Raw genomic sequence first — 7,897 nt, forward strand, 5'->3', positions numbered from 1 at the left:
AAAAAAAGGGGAAGGATTTTATTGGGAGAATGGTAGAAATTAAGCTGCTATTTCTTTACATGTTAAGTTTCAGTTGCATATCAAGCATTTAAATGAATGTTGAGTAAGCAGTTCAGGTGGAGTGTAGAGTTCAGGGCAGAGGTCAAGCCATGAGATATAAAAGTGTAAGAAGAAAAAATACTTTCATAATCCCACTTTCTAGAGACAGACACTTAACTTGCGGATTTACTTCCTACCAGTCTTTTTATGTAGGTGTATTCTTTGAGCATAGGAATATTCAAAAAATGTATGACCTTAGGTAGAGGCAATGCCATTTTATCTCTTAATTTGATTAAAAAGGCATTGCTGAAACTTGAGAATGATGGAGAGTCACTTTTTCATAGTAATAGACATGCAGAATTTTAAATGATCTGGCAGAGTGTCACCTGGAGTTGTGTTGCAGATGTTCTGCCACACAGATTTGGCTGTGTCTACAGTTGCCACTCGGAAGAAGTTGAATGACTTTTTAACTTGGACCAGACTCAGTGATTCAAAACAGTTTCTTGGCCACATCCTTTCCAATTGAAGCTGAAAATGGGCAGATGTGGAAACAACCTTGGACAAAGAGGTAGCATACTTTTTCTACCCTAACCAGCATGTTGACAACTTGTGCCATGTTCATTACCCTGTTGTGGGTTCTCAAGTAAATTCCTTTTAGTAGAATTCAAATCGTGATTGTAAAAATTCAATCTAGAAATTCTAAAACAGCAGTTATTCTGAGCTCCCAATGTGGGTAGAGTAGTGATCAGTGTGGTCTCTTGACACTGAGGCCAGCTTTGTTACTACGTGGCTGCTTTGGGCAATGTGGTGTATTGCTATGTTACTCAAACTTGAGACAACATGAGACTTCCTGGGAGAGCTCATTAAAACACACAAATCCCTAACGCCACCTCCAAAGTTTCTGATTCCACAGGCTTGGTGTGGAGCTCAGGGCTATGCATTTCTAACAAGTTCCCAAATGCTGCTGCTACTGCTGCTGGCTTGGTGACCAGCCCTGGAAAGCCACTGGTTTCGTTGTTAAGAACACTGGCCCTGGAGCCAGACTATCCAGGTTCAAATTAAGCTTTCATCCTGGGCAAGTTTCTTAACCTCTCTGTGCCTGGTTTCCAAATAGATAGAATAAGGATAATTATAATATGTATTTCACGAGTTTATTGTGAGGATTAGGTAAATGAATGAATATAAAGTACTTAGAACAGAGGTTGGCGCATAGTGTGTGTGTATATATGTATATATATATATGTTTATATATTTGTTTACTGTTCTTATTAAGACAATTTTTCTTGAAAATAGTTACAATGATTCTCAGTTTCTGGAAAAAAGTCTCATTTTAACGTCTGCAATTTTGGTTAAGGTTTTTATAGAGGGCATAATGGGAAATATGAACAAATTGCATGAAACAAGATGAGTGGTAGAAAACTTAAGGAGAAGTCAGCTGTATGGACAACTAGTCATAGTCAGGGAAAAAGTCAGGAAAGCAAAGTTCAAGTAGAGAGAATTTGCTTCCCTTCCCCACTCCCTAGCTCCCCAGCTCATGTTAACAATGGTAGAACAACACACACACACACACACACACACACACACACACTCTCTCTCTCTCTCTCTCTCTCTCTCTCTCTCTCTCTCTCGCTCTTTCTCCCCCTCTCTCAATCTCTCTTGCTCATGAAATATTCTGCCTTTTGCATCCAAGCTGTTCATACGGTGATCATTCAGTCATTTCTTCCATAAATTTGCCTTTTATCCTATAGTTGAAGTGACCGGCTTCACTTCAAGATCAGGTTTGTTGATATTTAAGCAGCTTAGAAATTCTTTGACTATCGTATCCCTGAGGCCTTTGCTCAATCATCCCAAAGCCAAGAAAGCTTCCACATTGTGTTGTAGTAATTTTTTCAGAATTTAGGATATGAATGCAGTTTTCTGAGCACTACATTACTGTAATATGATTTGGGCTATATGATTTGAACCCAAATTTAGGTTCCCTGTACAAATCTGTCTGTTACTTCCCCAAATAGAAAACGAAGGGTTGCTCTGATAAGAGCTGTGAACCACAGTGAGGATATGTGGCATGGATAGGCCTGTCTTAATGGGCTCTCCCAATCCCATGGGGCTCCCCATGGCTCATTGCAACTTCCGACATAATTCTGGGCAAACTTCAATGTCCACATTGACCTATCCAGCCCTCTAGGAATTCCTTCAGTCATTCATTTCAAGAACATTTTCTTCACCTCATTTTAGCAACCCAATTTTATGCCAATACTCTGGACCTTCAATTAACTGTAATTGTTTTATCTCTGAAATCTTGAACTTTGACATTCTATCCTTTGATCATAACTTTTGACCCACTTTACTTGCTGTTTCATCTCATTGTAGTTTTGATTGTTATCTGCACTCCCATTTTCTTGGCTCTCTCCTGTCTTTCTCTATCCACCCAGAACTCTCTAGTTAATCATTTTAACCTCCTTTTCAGTAACTCCTCAAGCACTTTCTCACAACTACTGCCAACCCTCAAACCAGGGCCCACAGAACAACCCTTTCTCCCTGGATTGCCATGTGCTGAAGAAAGCACACAAGGGGGTTAATTAGTGTCATCACACATTTGTGATTTACAGTTATGGCTGAGCCCTTGACAGTGAATAAATAGGGGCATGGATTTCAGTCACTCATGTGAGTTGCTCCACATCGTGTGCCACAGGGGAGTAGCAGCAGGACTTCCTTTATTTAATGATGGCTAATACTTCTCCAGAGGAGAATTCTAGAAAAGCAGCTAATGCAACAATAAAATTAGTCACACGAGCCATGACGTTTTTGGACAATTCAATAAAGCTCACTGTGTTCATTGCCAGACTTTCCCCCGCTACCACACAGGAATGTGACAGCTGGCTTTCTGGACCCTGATCAGAGAACTGTAGCCTTCTCTAGTTCCTTATGTCATTGTTGCTTCTTTTGAGCAACAGGATCCTACTTACAAAGCTACTTAGAAATCAAGTAATCATTTTACTATAGGTATGAGGCTTCTCAGGGCCCGAATTGCCTACCAGTGGTAAAGGGCTCAGTAAGGTTACAGATTACTGCCACGTTGGTGTTTCTGGTCATTTACCCACACCTCAACTCTCCGCAGCCTGTATTCTTGATTAATTGTTTTCCAGATGCAGTGCCCAAATGATAGTTAGAATCCTATCTTTAGGACCCCCTTCACTGAGGAATCTTGGAGGAATTGTGCTTCCTTCCCCAGGTGACCAACCATTCTCATTTTCCCAGGATCGAGGAGTTTTCCAGGATGCAGGACTCTCAGTGCTAAAATCTGAGGAATTCTGGGAAAACAAGGATGATTAAGTCACTTTATGGCTCCTTCCCTGTTACCCCTAAACTTGCTTATATCAGAAAAATATCACTTAACAGCCTTGAGAAGCAGCATTCTCCAGAGGCTACTTGTAAGTCAGCCAGTTCTCAATTAGAGCAGTTAATTCTAAACTAAGTCTTTTTATATACTTAATAAAAATTATAAAAATAGTTCTTAGTTTAATACGTAGATGTGTAGTTGCAAATACTCTCACCAAATGTTTTACTTCCTTTATGCTGGGAGTAGCCCCCTATTTAGGAGGTTGGTGTATGTACACAACAAAACCTTTCTAAGGCACAGGCTGTCCATTCTCTCCCCTTGTTCCCACTCCACCCCACCCTGCTTTCCCTCTGCTCATCTTCTGCAGTGTCAATCTGTGACTCTTTTTGTCTTCATGGCTTGCCCATGCCCTTATAGCTTATTTTCCTAATCAAAGAATTGTTGGATATGCCATATGGAGCCATGACGCTCCTTTTGGGAGAGAAATGTATCTTTCTTCCAGTCTGATGTAGCAACTATTTTCTTTCATGGTCCTTCACTATTCAGCAGGTGTGTGTCCCAAGACAGACATAGAAAACATGGTCATCAAACACCGCATATTCTCACTCATAGGTGGGAATTGAACAATGAGAACACATGGACACAGGAAGGGGAACATCACACTTCGGGGACTGTTGTGGGTTGGGGGGAGGGGGGAGGGATAGCACTGGGAGATATACCTAATGCTAGATGACGAGTTGGTGGGTGCAGCGCACCAGCATGGCACATGTATACATATGTAACTTACCTGCACATTGGGCACATGTACCATAAAACCTACAGAATAATAATAATAATAATAATAACAATAAAAAAAAAAGAAAAAAAAAAAGAAAACATGGTCATTTCTCTAAATTACTGAAGATGTGTTCCCTTCCCTATAAAAAAAAATTGTTTTGATGTTTTCAGTGGGCCCCAAGGAAAAGAGTAGAGAAAAACCACCTTTATTTACTGTATTCACTAGAATTGTTACTTTGGGGAAAAATATCGATTACACATTTCTCTATTTCCTCATGAATATTTATTCTTTCTCTTCTCTTGGGCACAGGTAGTGTATTGAGGACCCACACAGGAATTGGCTTCTTAAGGACTCTGGGCTCACACCTCAACCTGACAATCTGGGGATCAACTAAGCACAGCTTCCATCTATTTCCTTTCATCACTGTCATCATTCTGCCACTTCCTTTTTCCCAAAGAAAAAAAAGGGTATAAAATTTTATGAAAATATAAATGACAGTTTAAAATTATTTAAACATCAGTGGAGAGTTTTGAAAAATTTTTAGTGTTTTTTTTTTCTTTGAGATGAAGTCTTGCTCTTGCCCCCCAGGCTAGAGTGCAATGGCATGATCTTGGATCACTGCAACCTCTGCTTCCCGTGTTCAAGTGATTCTCCTGCCTCAGCCTCCCAAGTAGCTGGGATTACAGGTGCCCGCCACTATGCCCGGCTAATTTTTGTATTTTTAGTAGAGATGGAGTTTCACCATGTTGGCCAGGCTGGTCTCGAACTCCTTACCTCAGGTGATCTGCCTGCCTTGGCCTCCCGAAGTGATGGAATTATAGGCGGGAGCCACCGCGCCTGGCCTTTAGTGGTCTTACATTAAACATTTTCCCCACCACTTAAAAAAAAAAGACATGAGAAATCCAAGTTTCTCTTTACCCTAATGAAAACATTTTGTGGAAAATCAGTAAAATTTTTCTATATTTTAGAAAGTTAAGAGATGGCATTCTCTCTCTTTTAGAGACTTAAAATTTCCGTTTAAAGAAGACTGTGATAATTTCTACTTGTTTCTTTGTGATTGCCAAATAAACTCCTTGTAAAAAAGGCTTCTTTCTATGTAGCTGAATTCACATCTTGGATTTAATTAAGTTGTTATAATTTAAAAATCGAATTTGTCCCTTAGAAGTCTGAATTTTACAGGTCTAAACACTAGCTTCCTAAATGTCAACTACTACTGCATATTTATTACTGCATGATGTAGTAGTAATTCTCTTTCGAGCTTTCAAAGGCTCAACTCTGCTCTGTAACTAATGAGACCTAAACCCAGTGTTTCATGCTGCATTATCAAAACTGAAGGTTTATTTTATTTGATGGGGAAAAAACAAATGAGGAAAACTTTGTAAGACTAATCTAACTCTGAGACTGCACACTTAGCAAACCTAGTGACATTAAAAATAAGAGTAAAATCTTATCTTTTCCTCAAAATTACCTATCATCAAAAAATTTTTCTATGCTATGTTTAATGTATTTAACCCTTTTTGAGTGCATTCCAGGAAATAGAAATGAAAGGTGAAATGCAGAGCCCTTCCTTTAAGGAGCTCAATACATTATTCCCTATGTGATAATAGCCACTTGGTGCTGTGAAGCTTTTGGAATACTCTTCAACTCAGTTGTCCCCATAAGTTCAACCATAATTTGGAAAATATGATCACTGGATTTATGCTAGACATACAGCTTTTCATGTGAAAAATAATCAAAACTCCAACTCATTACTTGACACTTTGCAGAGGGCTGTCTTCTTCTTGTATCCTCACATGGTGGAGAGCAAACAGTGAGGGCAAACTCTCATGTCTCTTTTTTTAAGGGCACACTAATCTCATTCACAAGGGCTCCATCCTCACCACTTAATCACCTCCCAAAGGTCTCACCTTCTTGTGCCATCTCATTGGGAGTTGAGATTTCAACATACAAATTTTTCATTGGGGGGGAAACATTCAGTCCATAATAACATAAAGCTCTTAGATCTGGAATACGGTGAGTCATCAATAAACTATTAGCTTGTATACCAAAATGCCTAGGCTGCATCTCTGCCAGTTTATATCAAAGCATCTTAAAATTCTCATTGTTCCCTATCCTTTTGTGTTTTACTCTTTTCCATATCAGGAAAGCACCAACCTCCATGTAGTTATTCAAACCAGAAGCCAAGGATAATCCTTTAGCAGTGTTGATCATAATCCTGAAAAGCACAATCCCTAATGCCATAATCCGAAATGTGAAAATCCCAAAAGATCAGAATTTTGAAAGATTGAAATGCACATGTTGAAATCGTAGAAGCCGAATTCTGTGTTTTTGGTTGTATGCAAAATAGTTGAGTCATGTTAGTTGCATTATGTTGGAGGGAATTATTCCCTTGCTGTTGTCCTTATTTGGAAATGAAGTATGATTTAAGGTGATGTGTATGGGTGCCAAGTTCATGAGTGGTGGACTTATGGATTTAATTTTAGGTGTCAACTTGACTGAATTAAGAAATATCTAAAAACTGAATAAAGAATTTTTTGGGGTGTGCTTGTGAGGATGTTTCCAGGGAGGTGAGTGTGAGTATGAGTGGACTAGGTGGAAGATCTGCCTTCAGTGTTGGCAGGCACCATCTCGTCCACTAGGGGGCCGGAGAGAACAAATACAAAAGGCAAACGGGGCTGTCTCTGAGAGCTGGGACAGAGTTTTCTCCTGCTTCCTTAGACATCAGAACTCCAACCTTGTTGGCCTTTGGAGTCCAGGACTTACCCCAGCAGCCCCTTGGGTCCTGAGGCTTTCGGCCTCAGACTGAGAGTTACACCATGGGCTTCCCTGGTTCTGAGGCCTTCAGACTTGGACTGAACCAGGCTGTTGGCATCCCAGGGTCTCCACCTTGGAAACAACATGTCATGGGACTTCTCAGCCATCACAATCACATAAGCCAATTTTCCTAATAAACTTCCTCTAATATATCCATATACATATTCTATTGCTTCTTTCTCTCTGGAGAAGCCTGACTAATACAGATTTGTACTGAGGAAGGCAAATATCACTTTTTTTTACAGTATTCCTTAGAACACAATGGAAGAAATCTGTGAAATTGTTCCCTGGCAAAAAGGCTGTGATAAGTTAAATATACAAGGCTAGTAAGTGGTGAAAAGTAAAAGTTTAAAAGTTAATTGTTATCAGTTCTGCAAAAGCAGAAAATTGCTTCATTGCAATGGCTAAGCAATAACCACACATTCAAATGGATAGCATACACTTAAAAAATTTGTAGACCACAACCACTCTCCAAATACAAGTGCAGTGAGTGTTGCACAGTGAAAGCACAGGCAAAAAATACAAGAAATCTTCTCTGCCACATTGTTCAACCACGTACAACTTCTGCTGCTTCATAGTAGACCAATTTTCTGGGCTATGCATTTCATCTTCACATCATTTCTAATACTGGAGGTATAAATTGTGTAAGACTTTTAGAGAGTTCTAATTCATTTTGTTCATTTGTTTCAAATTTGACTTCACAAAGTGCATTATCACAAGGTTGACTGTGCATAACCACTGTGCATGTATGAAAAACATGGAAACTTCTTCAATAAATAAAAGATGTCTTTTTGTTCTATATCTGCATTGTGAAAGATAAAATTTCTCAAGATCTTGACTCTTGGGCAACTGCATATGCAGTCATGATCCATTGAGGTTTTTGATCAAACTCATGACAAGACTTAGGTTTTTCATTATGGTATTTT

General features: G+C 39.3%; 1 long non-coding RNA gene across 1 annotated transcript in view; it reads left to right on the forward strand.

Annotated features, from left to right (window-relative positions):
• The window catches only part of LOC134739131 (uncharacterized), a 15,050-nt gene extending 9,809 nt beyond the window's left edge, over window positions 1-5,241 (forward strand). The window contains exons 4-5 of the long non-coding RNA XR_010125642.1: window positions 443-607; window positions 4,467-5,241. This is a non-coding gene — a long non-coding RNA (uncharacterized LOC134739131). The remainder of the gene's footprint in view (window positions 1-442; window positions 608-4,466) is intronic.
• The last annotated feature ends 2,656 nt before the right edge of the window (window positions 5,242-7,897 follow it).

The sequence above is a fragment of the Pongo pygmaeus genome, chromosome 2, assembly GCF_028885625.2.
Source record: "Pongo pygmaeus isolate AG05252 chromosome 2, NHGRI_mPonPyg2-v2.0_pri, whole genome shotgun sequence".
NCBI classification, from domain to species: Eukaryota; Metazoa; Chordata; class Mammalia; order Primates; family Hominidae; genus Pongo; species Pongo pygmaeus.